The 18,108-nt window shown below is 36.4% G+C and overlaps 1 long non-coding RNA gene across 1 annotated transcript; it reads left to right on the top strand.

The window, feature by feature from the left end:
• The first annotated feature begins 5,002 nt into the window (after nucleotides 1-5,002).
• LOC140333740 (uncharacterized) lies at nucleotides 5,003-17,239 on the top strand. The gene is made up of 2 exons (XR_011921422.1): nucleotides 5,003-7,355; nucleotides 11,430-17,239. It is a non-coding gene; the product is annotated as an uncharacterized lncRNA (long non-coding RNA).
• Nucleotides 17,240-18,108: the final 869 nt, after the last annotated feature.

Below are 18,108 nucleotides of genomic sequence, written 5' to 3'. Positions count from 1 at the left end.
ATGTTTTAAGATGAATTACAGAAGAAACCAATTTTCATTGTCTTTAGTTGTCCTATCCATTGATCTGCATTAGCCTTTCTAAAGCAATAAATGTCACCCACCTGAATAGCCAGCAGATGCATTGCTTCCATGTAAGAAATATGATTAATATGTCCTTTGTTCTGGTAAAACTGATTAAAATCTACAAAAAAAAACACTGCTTTGCTTAACATGTCTGCTTACTTATATGCAGGATAAGAACATTGAATAAAGATCCAGTTAGAGTGAGAATATAGCAAGACATAGCCATTCTACAGAAATAATTTAGGTGGCACTTGGTAGGTTGAAGTGTCCCCTAACCTCTTTAATACTTTAACACTGAAATCTGTCTTCCACAATTTCCAAATTTGTTCCTTACAACTTGGGACATCTCCATTTCCATTTGAATATTTGATTGTTTTCTATTGCATTTTAACATAAGTAAACAACACCAGGGAATGTAAGAGCCAGTGATATTAGATCAGATTTTCATTTTGAGGACCTAAACTCAGATATATAAAAATAAATTATGTATAGACCAACAAATTTACCGATTAGATGTCATAAATCCCAATAAGGAATGTCTAATGGTATTTGATGAGTCTTCTCTGCTGCCAGATTTGTTTTTGCAAAACATTTTAGGTTAATTGTGTATGTAGCCATTAGGCAGTACAAACTAAATCTAATGTTTTTTAAAAGCATACAGAATGAAACAAAGCATGTGATCAGAAAATATATTTTGCTGTGTTATGTAAAGGATTTTGTGCATATAGAAAACCCTAATATACTATTGGACCGCTTTTGGATTATGGCACACTTTTGCCATGGTTTTTTTTTATTAAGCTTATGCAATATCACAACATTTATTTCCATTCAGAGTTGCAATATTTTTTTTGCCAGGATCATGTGTTCATGATTGGAGAGTTGGATTGCCATGTAAATTCTTCTCCAGCACATCCCAAAGATTGTAAGTGTGGTAAGGTCTGGAGTCAGTGGTAGTCAATCCAATTGTGAAAATGATGTCTCATTCTCTTTCAACCAATCTTTTACTTGATTTGATGCCCGTGAATCCTGACTTTGCCATATCTGAATATGCTTGTTTCATCAGGGATGAAAAAATCAATTGATGGGAAAAAAATGGTCTTTCAATGTATACAGGTAGTCAGCTGACCTCATTTTTTGAAGTACAAAATTTTGTTGAACTTAGACATGACCAACTGAAGCAACCTTAGATTACAACACGGCCCCCATAGACTTGGGGACTTTTTGGGCCAGGCAGTGTATTACTCTTGTATACAGGGCATGATTTTTAATAGTTTCTTCCTGAGGACTTATGGGTGTAGATTGTCAGGGTAGTAGAAAGTTACGCAGCATATGAAGCCTTTGCACATTAGACCTAAATATTACTATAAGAATTTATTTTAAATTTCAAGTTAACATTTTTTTACTGTGTGGAAGTGGAAGTCTTTAAAATTCGGTTAGATTTGTATTACTGTCTGTGTATGCACTGGATACATTAACCCTGTTTTTCATAGTGACAATTGTCTTCAGTACTGAAATTAAGAAAAAAATCTAAATTTCAAGAACAGATGGTAAATCTTTGTCTCCTTTTCCTAAATGTTATTATGAAAGTAAATTTTAGAAATTTATATAAAGTTGATTTTCAGGACTAAGGTAAACCTATGCTTGCAGTGAGGCTACGCTTGCACTACAAGGCTTCAATACTTGTTTATGCATAGTAGACAAGTAAAAATAACCATCAAATGTCATCAGTTTTCCTTCTTTTATTCTTTTGCATAGAATTAACTTTTCACTTTTAATATTTGCAACAGTTGGAACAAATATACGACATATTTGGAGGGCAGCCATATTAAGAGTAACAATGTTAGTATCTACCTTCACTTACCATCTGTTAAATCAGTGGGAAGGTGACAGCACTACAACCCAAATGTTCCACAATCTGCTGCTTGTAGTTGGTGCCAGGCAGTGTTTTCATGAACTCTGGTCCTGTGAAGGCAAAGCAATGATTTTCTCGATGTCATATAGCTCTAGAAGTGGGCACAGTGTAGTGCAACCTCCATATTCTGTACCATTTTTTTCAGAGATAAATTGTTTTCCATTTGACTTCCACTACAGTAATTAGTCTGCAGACGTGTACTGCAGTCACTGACTCAACAGAATATATTAACTCCCAAACACCAGTGGCGTAGGCGTTTTGCTCATTAAATGTCAGTTCAGTTTTCATTAGCGCTTAAAAGTGGAGATAGGGCTCTCAGTTGGAAGGAGTTAATAATGATTTCCAATGTATCATAATCTACTGTCTAAAAATAATGTAATGTAAACATTGTCAGGAACATTTTCCTCTCCTTCTTGTCAGAGTAAGTGCATTGTACACAGTTCTCAAATGCTGGACCCCGGGGCACAAAAATATTAAACTTCTTCACTGCTGTTGCAGTTAACCACTACCCACAAAACTTTTGTTTTAATATGTAAATTGTTATTTACTTTAAAAGATTGCAATATATTTGTTTGTGTTTTAGTACCATACAGTGTTTCCATCTCCATGCTGTTTATTTTTTGCCTTTTTCAGCCACCTCCTACTCACTTCAGTATTGGCTACTCATTCTTGCTCTGGAACTATGTTTTTACAATGTGTGTTAGCACATGGAATTGTGTTCCTCATCAAGACCTTATGTGGTATTTAGCTCAGTTTATGCTTGACACAGTGTGTAAAAATGATATATCATGTCAGTGCCATCCCCTAAAGACCCTGTTTTTCATCTCCCGTTCTGCCTCTGTGGCAGTTGGGTATATTTACTTTTAAGAGACAATATTTGCTGTTATTGCTGAAATGCGCTAGAAGGTGACCTACTGTTACGGGTCTTTTTTTAAATCTGTAAGTGACAACAATTTCCCAGAGCATTAGCTGTTTCATTCTCTACTAAGGAATCAAAAATAAATTTTGTTCTCTTGTTGCCTACAAAATATTACTGGGGGTTTTGTTACTTTGGAAATACATTTTTAAACCTGTGATCTGTTTCCAAGTGGATCCAGTATTCTGTTTTACAATGGGGCCACCAAGAAGAACTCCTTGTACCAGCAGCTGGCGACTCTTAGCTGAACATATCTTAGTTTTAGCAGTGATGCTTCACTCTTTGGGCTTTGCCCAGTCTTAGCTGTGACTCCAACTGTTTTTTTTAAATGATGGTGGGGCCTAGGCTAAAGTTTCCTCATAAAGCTTTTCCAGCCAAAAATTGGCTGCTTTCTTGGAGTGCTTAGAGCTTATGACTAAATGTCTGCAACTCATTTTCATTAACTTGTTGGAGGCTTCTAACCTCGGTTCTCATATTACTCCCTTCGTTATACGTAAGCATAGAATTCTTTACCTATAGTACTGGGCAGCAGAACCTACATGTAAACATGTTATGTTCTGTTTGAACTGCAAGGATGGCTGCCTCTTTGGATCTGCCTTGTGTGACTTTATCCAAGATTCCAAGTGGTGGCAGGACCACTCACCCTCCCCAAGTTCAGTTCAAAATCTGGTTCTTGGTCTCTCCAAAAAAGTGTTGTTGGTTTGGATACCCCTTTTTCTGTGTGCAAGTTGGGCTTCACCTTATAAGCAGGGAAACTGCTGTTGATCCAGGTGCCCTTTCCTAAGATTGTAAATGTATTTGCACTTGTTTGCAGTTTCCTATTGAGATCTTCAAGATATGACACCTTGTGCATACCCTTCTGCCAGGACAGGGTCTGGTAGCATTTCCTCTAGTTAGTTTCTTCTCTAGAAAGAGATGTCTGCATTGTATTGGCCTTACAGGTCCTAGATTTTGGCAGTGTGCCTTCCGGTGAGATCCCTGCCCCATTTCTACTATTTTCCCTTTCCTTCCCTGGGTATCCCCTAGGGCAGTGGTTGCCAACCAGTGGTCAGTGCGAAAATGTTGGTGGTCCACAAAAATATTATTCTAATGAATTCCTATATTCTGAATTACAATTTTCGCCTTTATATTGCACTAAATTCACAAACTGTATTAGAGACAGAAAAACAAGGAAGGCGTAGGGTGATGTCAGTGTAGTCTTAAGTTGTATGAGGCAACCGTTGCTGAGCAGTACACTTCAGTATTGTTTCCACCATTACAACAGTCACCCCGCTCCGTGAATAATGATTCTCATCTGATTATTTTATTTTATTTGTTTATTTCTCAGATGCTCTTTTAGGTAAGTATGACGGTAACTGTGTATTTTCTTTAACGATTATGTTTATTGGCATCAAATAGTTTGACTTTGATAAGAATTATTTCTTGTTTGGTCTTAGATTGGAATGAAATCAAACCTATAATGAGTGAGAGAAGGCTAAATTTTGCATTTCTTTAGTAACACGAAAGATAATGCAACTAATGATAATAGTAACAATAGTAATACTTCACTTAACTGTGAGCTGATCAATGAATCAGAGCCTCCACAGTCCTTGTCAAGCACCATTAGGAAGATCTGTTTAAAATCTGTTTACAAAAATTCATATTAATAGTCTGCGGGATTTAAAATTATGAATTTAGTGGTCCATGTGATCTGAAAGTTTGGCGACTGCTGCCCTAGGTATTTGTTCCATCTTTCAGAGAACCACTTGAAGTACTTCTCCTAGTGTTGGCCCTGTTACACTTCCCCTGCATTCGTATTCTGGCATAATTAGACGTCCCCCTGTAGGAAAAATTGTTATTCTGAGCTCTGATAACCAATGAGAATATGAAGGATCAGAGTAGAAAAGAGTTCTAAGATTGGCATTGGGATCAGGGTTTCCCCTTTTTTTTTTTGTCCTGCCAAAATGTCCTGTAAACTGTTCCTTTTATACAGTGTCTCCCCAGATTCCTTTTCCATTCACCTCAGAAGACAAATAAATCATGTGTTGTTCTTGCTGATCTGACAGCTTTGGCTCTGAGTCTCCAGTAGTTCTAAATCTCTGTGTAGTCTCGCGCTGTGTATGTATTAAAAGAGTAGCTTCTCCTTATTTCTGGAATATTTCTCATTAAATGAACCAGTCCATTGTCCTGGCTGAGATAAAAGGGGCATCCTGTTGACCCAGACATTTTGCATTCCAGCAGTACTTTCCTGGAGATTAGTGGACCTGATGAAATCTGCAGCTCAACTTCTAGGGTTCTTGGCTAAAGGTAAACATAGGTATACCAGTAAGGTTTGCATCTTACAATCAGTTCAGCACTGGTTTTGGGAGTCTGCTCCTCTCTGGCCACTGGTGTTGTTTTTTCAGATTTAGATTCAGAGTATAATATTTAGAGTATAGTTTCTCACTTTTCAGATTTTCACCTAATGGACCAAGCAGTTACCTGCTGAAAAACATGTATATTTCCTCTAGAGTGAGGATCTGTGATGTAACCCCTGTCCCATCGCTTGGTGGTTGTCAGTCATCCAGTTTGCTCCAAGGTGATTTTCTTATTTTAGGACATCATCTTGGCTCAGTGTAAAATTATGATTTTTAGCATTTACTGATTTGTATATTTTTAGTAGGCCACAAAAGGGCACCCAAAGTCAGAAATAAAGGAGGTCAATATGATAGCCAGGCAATTAGCATGTCCAAAACAATGTCCACATTCTTGTATTGTTTTCATGACGTGTGTACTTTAAATAAAGGTGGTCTAAAAAATCCAGTACATTTTTTTGGCAAAAGGTCACAGTTTCACTTGGTATAGCATCCCTCTGATGTGAAATTAGTCTAATAAATTACAATGCTTAAAATGGTAAAATAAATATAGGATATGGATCTAGTCTTCATAACTATTGGCTCCCTATTGCTTGTACACAAACTCACATTAGTGCCTGGATCTTCTAAGCTTTTGAATTCTCTAGTCTTCTCTCGAACACTCTTAATGTATGACCCTGAATGTATAAATATTTTTCCTTTTCAGTTTTTTATTGAAAAGAATTAAAACTGGAACTAAGCAAATTAGATAAATCATTTTGGCCTATTTTTATTTTAAAAAGCTAATATAATTTTAAAAAACATGTAAATGATTGCATCAATAATTTTGGGTGAATAAATTCAGACAGGCCGTTGGAAAATCTGTAGGGAAATGCTAGTTTAATGAGCCTAATTTATTACAACTTTCCAAGACTGGAGAAAGTAGACTATCATGGGAGGATCTGGGTGAGCCAGCAAACCTGGAATGGATTTCTATTAGATGGCAAATGCTTTCAAACCTTATCCAGTTCCAGAGAGCCCTTCTACGGCTACGAACCCATGTCAGATGATTCCTCAGGGCCACAGGGCTCTTCTCGGTTTAGAAACTGACATGTGTACAGCGGCCATCCGATGTTGTTCATGGATCCGTTTTGGCAGATGGACGAATGACTGCAATGGAAGTAAAGAGAGGAGAGCGCAGCCGGGTGCTGCTCACTTGTTCATAAATCTCCAATCTCCATAGAACAGAACGGCCCTGTATGTACAGCCTCTGTTCATTCATCTTTCGGTCTTTTGTCGTTGGAAACGATTGTGAAAGATTGTTTCCAGCAACAAAAATCTAATATGTGTACACAGCCTTAATTAGGCCCAATGTATCTGGATCTTTGGACTAGGGCAGAATTGGACAAACACAATGCATTCCAAAGCTACAGCTATAAGATTTATAGGCCTCTACCCCTCCTGTAAATGTTATCACGCTTTCTATGCTTTTTAGACATGTTTGCCAGCATTTTTCCCTCTGCTTTTGTTGCTAAAATGCAAAGTTGCTGCTTTATATACCCATTGCAACTACAAAGCCATTAGTGTGTGTTATGGTAATATGGAAATTAAACATATTGCTTATTAGTGCTAATATTTTATTTAATTCTTAGTTGATAAATGTATATAATTAATACATTTCTCATAAATCTTTAGAATTTTCTTTTATGTAAAGTCCATTAGGGTGCTTGGCAATACTTGCTGTTTCTATGGCAACCTAGATAGATTGTCATCTGTATCTATAGTATAGCCGGTGCACATAAATGAAATGCTGTGTACTTTGTCAAACTTGCACAATGCTGTATTGTTTGGTTATACACAAGAGTGGTATTATTGGAACTGTTTTCTAATTCCTTTTTGTCCATTATTTAATGCTTGGTTTGTGTTGAACTCATTTTTCATTTTCCCCTTAATACATACAAGCCCAAATCATTTGCTTATATTCATACACAGTATGCATCCAGTGATTTGTATTTACAATCCATAAGCTGTCATTAAAAATCTTTGTATTTGATTTTACAGAAATTTTATTTATTTATTCATTCCTAATCATTGTGTCATCTTGGAACAGGTGCCAGTTTAAATCATCTAAAAAATTGCTTCCACACATAAGGTAAACTCTTTGTTGTGCCCCATATTTTGGTTACACGAAGTGTTAAATGTGTTGTCAGTCCTTACTAATGTGCTGTGTTTAGTCACACCCAATACCTGGATTAACCAAACTCGCAGCTGTCCTTTATGATATGCAATAGTACCTCCTAAATGTGGCTTTGTTACCAATGCTGAGAAGTTTTTGCTTTTTGTGCTTTTTTCTGTTGGGGACTTTTAGCAAAAGAACCACCTCTAACAATTTACATGCCCTAAAATTAACCAGCATTGTGCAACTTATCACATTTCCTGCCCTTGTTAGGCTTTGTCTTTATTACCTACCTCCTATGGCCACCTGTCCTGCTACTAGTACCCTGCATCCCTTCTGTGGTGTTCAGCTTAATCAGATGCATTTTCTCCACAGGGGATCTATGTTCAACTTGCCAACATGTGTTCTTTTTTTTGTGTCATCCACATGTACTCCACATGTACTCTGTCCTTTAACAATATTATTTGTTTTTTGTTCTAGAAAAACTGCTCTAAGCTCTGGAACATAACATTTATATTTGTTTATTTACAGTATAGTTATACATTGTACAGTTATCTAATCTTGCCTGGCATTGAATGAGGCTGAATGTTTAGTTAATTGTGCTCTGGTATTCCTCAGAGACGTCCACGGATAATGATGCACGTGTACACAGACATTCTGGATATAGCCAGTAGTTTCCAACCACTAGAAAAGATGCTTAAGATTTAATTGCAACCTGAGTTTACAATCTGGTATATTATGCCTACGGTTTCCATATACAAATTTCCTGCATTCTGGCAAGTGAGCAGTACAATAATCTGTTGGTTCACTGGGCTCAAATAGGTCACTTAGCTCAGGTGTAGCTTAGGTGTAGACAAAACAAATGCTACATGTCAAAAAGGCCTAAGCTATGGGCTAGTTCTAGTAAAAAATGGGCTCTAGGCAAGGATCATATCTCAGTTTCTTGTCTGTGGGTCCACTGAAAATACCAACTTTATAGCGTACTCTGCTCCTTTGTGAATTTCTACATTTTTTATATGACTTTTGTCTTTGGCGTATCTTCCTCAGTGGTAGAAATAAACTCCCTGTATCAGTGGAAGCAAAGCATGCCCCAGCACCAGTGATCCATGAGAGCAAAACATGTGCCTTAAGTTGCTCGTTAGAGTAAAAAAAAATCCCCCTGAATCAGTAAGAATAATAAATGCCTCTGTGTTAGTGGGAGTAAAACAAGCGTATGCAGGTGTCCATGTTGCCCCTATGCAAATGGGAGGAATTGTGCATTATCTTAGGGAGGAATGATGCATCATTGATGTTCAATGGTCACTTTTCTTGTAGGTTCCATGTCATGCTACTACTTAGCCAGCACTATACAGCATTGGAAGTATAGCACATGTGTTCTGTGTTCAGCACCTGGCCACCCACTGCCACTTATACTACACTCCCCTATGCTAGGTGTTCTTATTGCAGGTGTTGGTCTACAGCAACCTGCACACTGCTATACATTGTTACATATTTCTACCAAACCTTTGCCTAACACAGAATTTATTGGACTGTATACTTTGCAACACATGTTTTGGCTGGCTAAGTAATCCCTCTGTGGTCAGTCCCCACCCTACAGTGCAAATATTTATATGCCTATAGCATATTTTAAATGACACATACTTCCAATAAGGGGCACATAAACCACTTGGGGGTAAAGCTATTGGCTCAGATCTGGTCACTGACCTGCACAGGTTTAAAGCATCCAGCTGTCAAAGTTTACAGATTACTAATACTAACAAATGGACACATAGTATTTGAAAGATTTTATAAAAATTGAGAAGAAAAAAAAAAGAAATTAAACAGTGTTTCAATGTTTTACATATAAATACCATTCTGCATTACATACATAAACATGCATATGATCTGCACATTACACACAAAATATAGCCAATGTGCACATTAAATACAAGGTAGTCCCTGTTTCATTCCCTGCATACCTGTGAATGCAGCAGATAAAGCTAAGATATACACACACATATATATATATATATATATATATATATATATATATATATATGTATATGTGTGTGTATATGTACTCATATAAAGACATACATGGTACAACTAATTAATTAATACAGTTTCTAAGGACAGGGAAGCTATATGTACACATTTGCATTGCTGAAGTTAGTAATTTACCTCCACCAAGTTCTGGTGAATTTTCTCAGTTCATGTATAAATGCAGAATGCTATATTTGCCTAAGCAAATCAGATCTCATCTTTTACTCAGCTGACTTGAGCAGAGGAAATTTTAAATTGGTTACTATGGGCTCCTGTGCTCTAAGGTCAGCTTGTGTACTTGGCCTTTAAAACCTTGTTATTTGAGCGTGTACACTTAATTTTATGAATAAAAATATTAAAAAGCTACATTGCCAAATTTCTGTTACATAATGGAAATTTGCAGTGTACATTTTGTATGAATGTATACCTTTTCAGAGCATAACCAATGTTTTTGAGTTATTTTTCCTATACTGCTCATTTTATTATGAATTTCCTGTGCAGTCCTTTGCACTGAACATTCTTTCTGCTTGTCATCATAAATAAGGATTATTGTGATCAATTCCAGAGGCAGTAAGAAAAATTGTGGATACAGACAGCATTGTTCTGCTCTTTGGGGAGGGGAAAAGATGAACAGGAGATGCTCCTTTGCATTCTTCTCATGGTAAACAGCCACTGCTGATTTGTAGTTTACCAATCTTGTATGGTGGATTGACAGGTGACATTGGAGGATAATTGTACTAATGTTACATTTTCACCTGTTGTCTTGAACAACAAAAATCCAACATTTGTATGGATCGTTATTAACAAATGCGTTTAGCAGTATGGTTCAGAGGGAATTAGTAAACCTGTTAAGGCAGAAATTGCATAATCTGATTAGCTTCAGAGATCCTAAAAGGAATTATCAGCAAAAATACACAATTCGTTTTTGTATTTTATTTGTACAATTTCATAACCTAAAAATTGAACAGGTAGTATGCAGGACATTTTCTATCTCTAAGCATAAAACATTTTGCACTATATTTCACTGACATGCATGTCATGATTGCAATGCCCACAATTACTGAGCTCTCGTAACATAGTGTGGCATATTGGCCATCTTAGAACATGCAACTTACTCCTGCCAGTAAAAGTTTGTAAATTTTTTTTCCAATGCCTAATGAATGTCTACCAGATTGTGGACACTGAAAGTCATCCAATGTGATAAGCAACACACGTAGTATTTAATGTGAAATATGACCCAGTCAAAACATGTCGGAGCTAAATAACAAATTCTAAAGACAAAATTGGTAATGCCCTTAAAATCAAATGGGTTTTAATTACTAAAGACTTATAGTAGGCCTCCATCATTCTTCTATTATGAGAAACCTTTTCAGTAAGCTGAAAATAAATACATTCTTTTTTCTTGTGTGACAATCGTGGCTGCTTTCATAGATGCAGTGAAAAATGAATGTAGCCACAAAAGGAAAGGTTGTATGTTGTTTGCAGAAATATCAGGTAAAATAAAGAGAAAAGCCAAAAAAAAAAAGGAAAGAAAAAACTAATTCACTACAAGACTGGTAAGCTGCAAAAAAATGGTAAAATGTTGTTTTTGGGTAAGGATGAGCTAAGTAAATTAGTATTCACTCATTTTAGGTGCAGAATAGTCAGTAGTCAGACCGGTAGAAAAAGAATTCTTGATTGACACAGCCTATTGTGTGAGGGATATCCATGTCTGATATTCTCTGTATAATGTAGTGGACAGACGGATGGGCAGGTTTGCTTTGGTAGATGGGAGTACTTCTTTGAGGAGCACATGAACAATAAGGTTTTAGACATCTACCTGGCTAAGTAACTGACACCGGGCCATAAAAGGTGTACGTTCTCTTCATGACACAGTTCTTCCAAGTGTCTCTTGTGACATGCATCTGGCTACACATTATGGTTTATCACATATACAACTATTTTAAAGAAATACTGAAAGCTGGTTGTCCTTAACTTGAAAGAGATATATTTCAATAATGTGATTCATAATCTCTACTTTTTATACAGAAAGCAAGCAAGTGGGGAGGTTCTGAAAGACCCTGAGCTGGCTGATGTGGAGGAGGACGATGGAGCAACATGAGCACTTACTTGCATGCCCGGATCAAACCTGCCTGCTGCTTTCTGTGTTGCACAGATATCTACTGTCATGACCATCATGAACCAAAGCTTGCGGTCTGTAACCTTCACTGACAAAAGGTCTTTGTAAAACGTTTACAGCTTTATGAAGAATGCGATACACAAATAGAGACTGTCTACGTTCCCTGTGCTGAACATGTCTGTCTGCATGTATGTTTTAATGATTTGTGTATGTATACAGGACAAACTATTGAACAATGTGCCTCATCTCCATTTGTGCTTCTGCAGTATGCAGTCATTGTACTTTGAAGATTGCTTGACCTATGAATGTGTTTTTATTTAAGACTGAAAAACCAAAAGTTTTTTTCCTTCTAGTTAATCATTTCATAGACTACTAATGCTATGCTGCAGCTTCCGAACTCCAGGCTTCTCTAGTGCTATAAGATATATATTTTTTTTATATACATATGTATAGAGGACTGTACAGGGACTATTAAGAAAACCATGCTTGCTGCTGGGAACATTGATTTTACTGTGTTGTATGGGTTAGTAAAAAAAAATTGCACATAACCTGCTGTTCAGCAGGAAATTAGTTTGTTTTCTTAAACTATCTGGCTGAAACCATGGCTTATTATAAGTCGGCTAATCTGTTATATAGAAAATGTTTACATTTGCTACAGGAAGGGCTATTTCTTCTTTGTACCTACAGTACATGCCATCTTTTTATTATTTCGCATGTTCCACAAAATTGTGATGAATTCCGTCACTGCAAACTACAACTTCACCCTGTATCAACTTGACAGCTATCATGGAGGGTGTTGTGTAGTAACATTTGAGATGCTGAGAGTTTTCCTACATTTTTATTGCACATAAACGGTGCACTGCAATATAGCTAATGTATATAAGTATGTAACCATAATGTAGGTATCTTAAAGGTGTACGTGAATCCATTAGGTGATGCACTGTCTAATTAATTAGCTGAACAAAACCACTACTGGTTTCATAAGGGCATTTAATTTATCATACCTGCTAAGAAAATAAATGTCAATAGCCAAAATCACAAGTTAAGCAAACAGATTTTATGTGGAAGCATTTTCAGACATGCTCATTTTATATATTTTTAGAATTATTTTTGACTATAATATTATTTTTAGCAATGTTTTAATTTGACTATTGTTATTTTTGACATTGCTTGTATAACAAATAGGTGCAATGACAGATAGACTAATGTATACAGAAAGCTCTTCTGTTTTCTTCATGAATGCTAGTAGTAGGAGTGTGAATGTCCATCAAGTCAGAAGACAACCCTGACTTATTTATTTTATTAATGTTTTTCCTCCATTCTATATATAGATTGTCTGCAAGTGCCATAGATATCCCATTATCTGCTTGTTTTTACAGAGATTGGCATACTTGGAGGACTTTTATGTGATGCTTTTAAGTAAATGTGGAATAGCAAAAGGATAGAGTAGCTAGGGGATGGAACCTTTGCCAGATAGCTATCATTGTTTGTAACCCCGTTGGAGAGGTTTCAAAACCACTTACTTAACTGGTGACAAAATAGAAAGTTGGAGGAAATCTAAATGTGGACACAGTGACAAAAATCTGAACCTTCCTCGCTATACTAATAATATTGCTTTTATTGATCTGTGTGTCTTGATTGGAAACATTCTTTACATTTTGTAACCCAGTGACAGAACAGGATGTTGAAGGGAAAGGGGCCTCCCCAATTTTGACACAGACACCTTTGAGAAATCTAACAGAGGCTCTAAACCTTTTATTACTTCACCCCATAAAAAAGGTTTTGGCTAGAATTCTACTGTAAGTTTAAACACTTCATTTGACTTTGAATATTAGCCCATGGATACATATGGATAATTGTAAAAGAAGCATCTAAATATTCAAACAAAAGTTTTGTCAATTCTGTGAGCAACAGAGAACACTAAAATATGAAGCCGTTGTTGTACAATCAGTTTTGACATTTCTGACAGTTTGATAGTCATTCATTACCAGTCATTTAAAAGCATGTTTACTCCTGCCGTTTCAATGCACAATCTTTCTGCACCCCCCAGCACGTGTCCAGCAGCGCTGGTTTAAAAAAAAAATAGCGTATCCTAGTACTGCCTACTGCAGCCCCTATTCATTCCCTATGGGGGCTCCCATGGTATTTCCAAGTATGGGGAAGGTGTAAACACACCACAACCTCACTGCCATTGTGAATGAACCTTAAAACTTCAGAAATTGTGCTTCAATTGCATCTATACCCCCACAATTTCCCATTTTGGATAGAATGGCGAAAGCTTAGAACCTTTTCTAGAATTGTAATTAGGCATATTTGCATTTTAGGGACACATTTAATTAGAGGTCAAGGATATTGTTTGGCTCTTTTGCAGATTCTTAAACTTCTGTCCAGTAATGTACACAAAGGCCCTGATTTTTTAGTTCTCCAAGGCTGGAGAGAATACACTTTCATCAGTGAAGCTGGGTGAAAAGAAAATCTGGAGTGGACTTCCTAAAAGTCAATTAGTATCAAGTCAAGTATTTGTTAGCAAATGTTTTCAATTCTGGACCAGATCCATTCCAAATTTGCTAGATCACCCAGCTTCACTGGTGAAAGTGTATTCTCTCCAGCCTTGGAGAACTTTAATAAATCAGGGCCATAGTATTTAAAAATACTGAACAAGCAGTAGAAGCACTTTAAAACAATTCATTTCTGTATGTATAAATATTGTAAAGAAATTGCATGTAAAGATTCAGAATGCAGGAATGTAAACCATTTTTATAGAGAGCAGATCTTGGCAGGCTGTCAGCTCTTTAATGGCCTAATGAAATCCAGCTCTAAAGTGATTGTGATGATCTTTAGGAAGGAGTAACATTACCAAAAAAGTAGAGAGGTCAGAATTGGTTTGTTTAAAAGTGTACCTGAATTCAGGCTATCCATTTAATTAGTAGGTATGTGCAAACTCTCCCTTGTGGTAGGAATATAAACATACTTTAACTTTGTCTTTCACTGTGTAGAGCTGTCGATGAGCTGGTAAATGAAGAATTGACCATATAATGCCTGCAAGAAGTATCAGTGTTTGCAAATAGTAAAAACTTGTGAGGGTCTACCTGGGTATTTATTGTTTTGTTTGCTTTTAAAATTGCCAGCTCTGACTATTGATAGTCTATGTAATAAACAGGGGGATAGGTTCCGAGCTAGCCTCTGTAATAGACAGACATGCAGACTTTAGGTTGCCTTTAAAGCTTCTGAACTGCTTTTTAGAAATATTTAAACAGTCTGGGCACGGGTGCACTTTAAGAATATTTAAACATTATGCAGAAAATGTGCAAACTAAACTGAAAATTGGTGCTTTTAATAAAATATGTTATATACATTACTAGTTATAGCTGAGGGAATCTGTCTTATGCGCTAGTATCATGCAAGGCTGCCCAGGAGACTTATAGTTCTGAGGGCACTTTTCATCTTTGGAGAGGACAAGACTGTATGACATTTGTTGGTGAGCAACTGTATGAATAAACTTACAAACTATGCTGTTCAACCAATTGTTGCATGTTTTTCCCCATATTTACGCTGACGCAGGTAATTTGGGAATTAGCACTGACCTATTCATTTGTATGTAACTAAATATGTTACATAGTTTACTTGTTTTCTATGAAACTCACCTTGTCAGTAGATGAAAATATATTGTAATTATTTTATAAGGTGTGTCTAAAACATCTGTTCTTTTCTGTCTTTTTTGATTATCAGTGCATTTCTTTTGTCAAGAAATTTCTGTTTTCTTTCTGGTTTTGCCTGTCTGATCAGTTGTTAGTAACCTAACAACTCTTTAACTTAAAAAATAAACATAGCTGTTACCAAGTATAAAGTGTGGGCACCTATAGATTCCTACACATTCACACATTGCCACACAGTAGCACATTCTAAGTGGGCAAAACACCAGCAATTTGAGTTGTATAGGAGCCTGCCCAATCCCTTGCCCATATACACATTGCATCACATACAGATTTGCCAATTATGAACAGTAGGCATGTGCCAATAGGGACTAGGGGACAACTTTTCTCTGTATAATAACTGGGTAAAAGCCAAATGCTTCCGTCATCAGAATGAATACTCATTTCATTCATTCATAAGTTTATTCACACCTTATCTAAGCCACGTTAGAACCCGAAAAAACAGTGTTTTATCTATGGCAACTCTATTTGTGTGAGTACAGGGTAAATTGCTGAAAATTCAACCTTGCCGATCACTTCGATGGTCCAGATCACAAGCTGATATGAATGCGTGGAAGGCAGGAAAGGGTGGGAAAACTCCACTACCTAGACTGGTGAGGCTTTCCCGTTCAGAAGGGCTGAAGATTTGGGCTTATAAGGGGCAATAAAAGCTACTGCACATTTTACCTGATAGCAGTTTTTTTTTAATAACTATCACTTTAAGATTAATTGGGGATATTTAAAAAACTCAAAGAAAGTAATCATGTTAACTGTACCAACCAGTCATTTTCCATTTTATATTTTTCCTGAAGATGTTGCGCACAAGTATTCCTAAATACCAACTACCATTACTTCACTGTAGATTGGAAAATATATGCTTATGATTACTTATTTATTTAAAGACTTTTTGATATATAGACAGAGATGAACTGTCCTGTGCAATTGCCAAGGTGTTTACACTCAACACACATAACAGATTGTTCACCTTATGGCACCATTTACATGCAGTTTACAAAACATCCATATGTTAATGGAGCCTTTCCCAGCAACACTTTCTGACCGAGCTCTCTTGGGGATAAAATCATTAGTTGGAAAAGGATTTTTCCAACTAATCACTGTTGTATCTGCTAACATTGAAATCTGCTAATGTTTAGGGTGCTCCCTCCACAGGCAAGAAAATGCATGTTTCTACAACAATATTCCATTAGATTTTTATGTGAGGTCTACAGAAACCTTAAAGGACATTTATAAAAAGTCCAGTCCTAATATCCTGCAAATGTAAGTTACCCGACTCTACTACTGTCACCGTGTAAAATTATAATAGTGGAGAACAAAGATTGTGGGGTCTTCTTCTAAAGCAGAGAGTCTTTCCTGGTAGAAAACAAATTACTGCCCAGTAATACCAGATTCACCGCTTTATAAACAGACCCTATTTTATACGAAATATCTAACTGGTTTTTATTTCTGAAAAAAAATTCACAGCTATATACGCTTAGCCGATCTGTTCCCCAAGGCAACCAGTATATTTAAATTTTGTAGTTAGATCTATCAAAGACAGTGATAGTATGACTTGTTTTATTTATTAAAAAATAAAAAAAACCCTACCTGTTGCAGTTGTCAACTTCTGTATTTTAATGACCTTCACTTACAGTACCGTCAAATGTATATTAGCCTACTGTGCAAAATAGCAACTGAATATTTTTAGGAAGTTAATTGGGAAGTCATGACTTTTCAGGCTGTACTGATGCCCTTTTCTATATTTAAATTAAGTCTGCAAAACATTTTAAACCAACTAAATATAAACAGTGCCCTCTGCAGGATTGAAAGACAACAAATATCAGTGGACAGAGGATCACTACAGCAAAAATGTTTCTAAAGTGGCCAAGTCATTCTTTCTCCATTTGTAATTCACATTACATTTGTCACATTTATGCCATCTTCATAATATACTGTCATGGTAAATAGATGTAACTTTAAACAGAATATGGACTTAAATTAGTGTAAATATCTGATGGAAGTTAATGGAAGATACAACTCAAACTGAAGCAGTGCATGGTAAATTAAATATGTCACCTATAAAAGAGCTCTTGGCAAGGTTAACTAATTGGATGAAAAACATGTTTGTACCAAGGCTGTGACTACATGATTGTCACTATGCCAAATTGGTGCTTGGGTCAGCCATTTGTGTCCAGACAGTGCAGTGTTTAGAGTTCAGACACCAAGCAGCAAAGGAAACACATAGGTTTAATGACATGTTTGGTCATTTTTTCAATTATAACGATATCCAAAACGTAAAAATCATCTACTTAAATGTCCACACAAGCACATACAAGTGTTCATTCAACTTCATAAAAAAATTTAAATTTGGTGACTTTGCCAGTCCAAGTGGCCAGCAGCAGACAAATAATGGTAAGTGGCCAACCGTGATTCACTCCATTGTCATCTTTAGTAGCAATTTGTACTACAGGGCTCCATCAATTCACAACTGGCAACCAAGGCAAGATACGTGATTTAACAGGATGACGTGCCTCTGGAGAAACGGCATCCTGTTGGATCCAGCCGCTTGGTGTCAAATGAACACATTAGCACCTTCCAAAGTAAAGTAAAATAGGCAAAGAAAAGGGTTCCTTGAAGATAGTTTAAAAAAGGAGATATGCCCATATTTAGGACTTTAACAGAACTACATTTTGTATAACTAGGCACTATATATATATATATATATATATATATATATTATAGACAATATAGATGGGATATATGCAGATTGTGTACACATTTTTTTCCCCAAGAGTCTATACATTGCTGATCTTAGTACTTGCAGTTCACATCCATGTATTATGTGAACGAGGAAGACAAAAGCTGTGGACCTCTGGGTTAAAAAATTACCACCTTGCTG

The sequence above is a fragment of the Pyxicephalus adspersus genome, chromosome 1, assembly GCF_032062135.1.
Source record: "Pyxicephalus adspersus chromosome 1, UCB_Pads_2.0, whole genome shotgun sequence".
NCBI classification, from domain to species: domain Eukaryota; kingdom Metazoa; phylum Chordata; class Amphibia; order Anura; family Pyxicephalidae; genus Pyxicephalus; species Pyxicephalus adspersus.
This window is presented reverse-complemented; position numbering and strand designations above follow the sequence as displayed.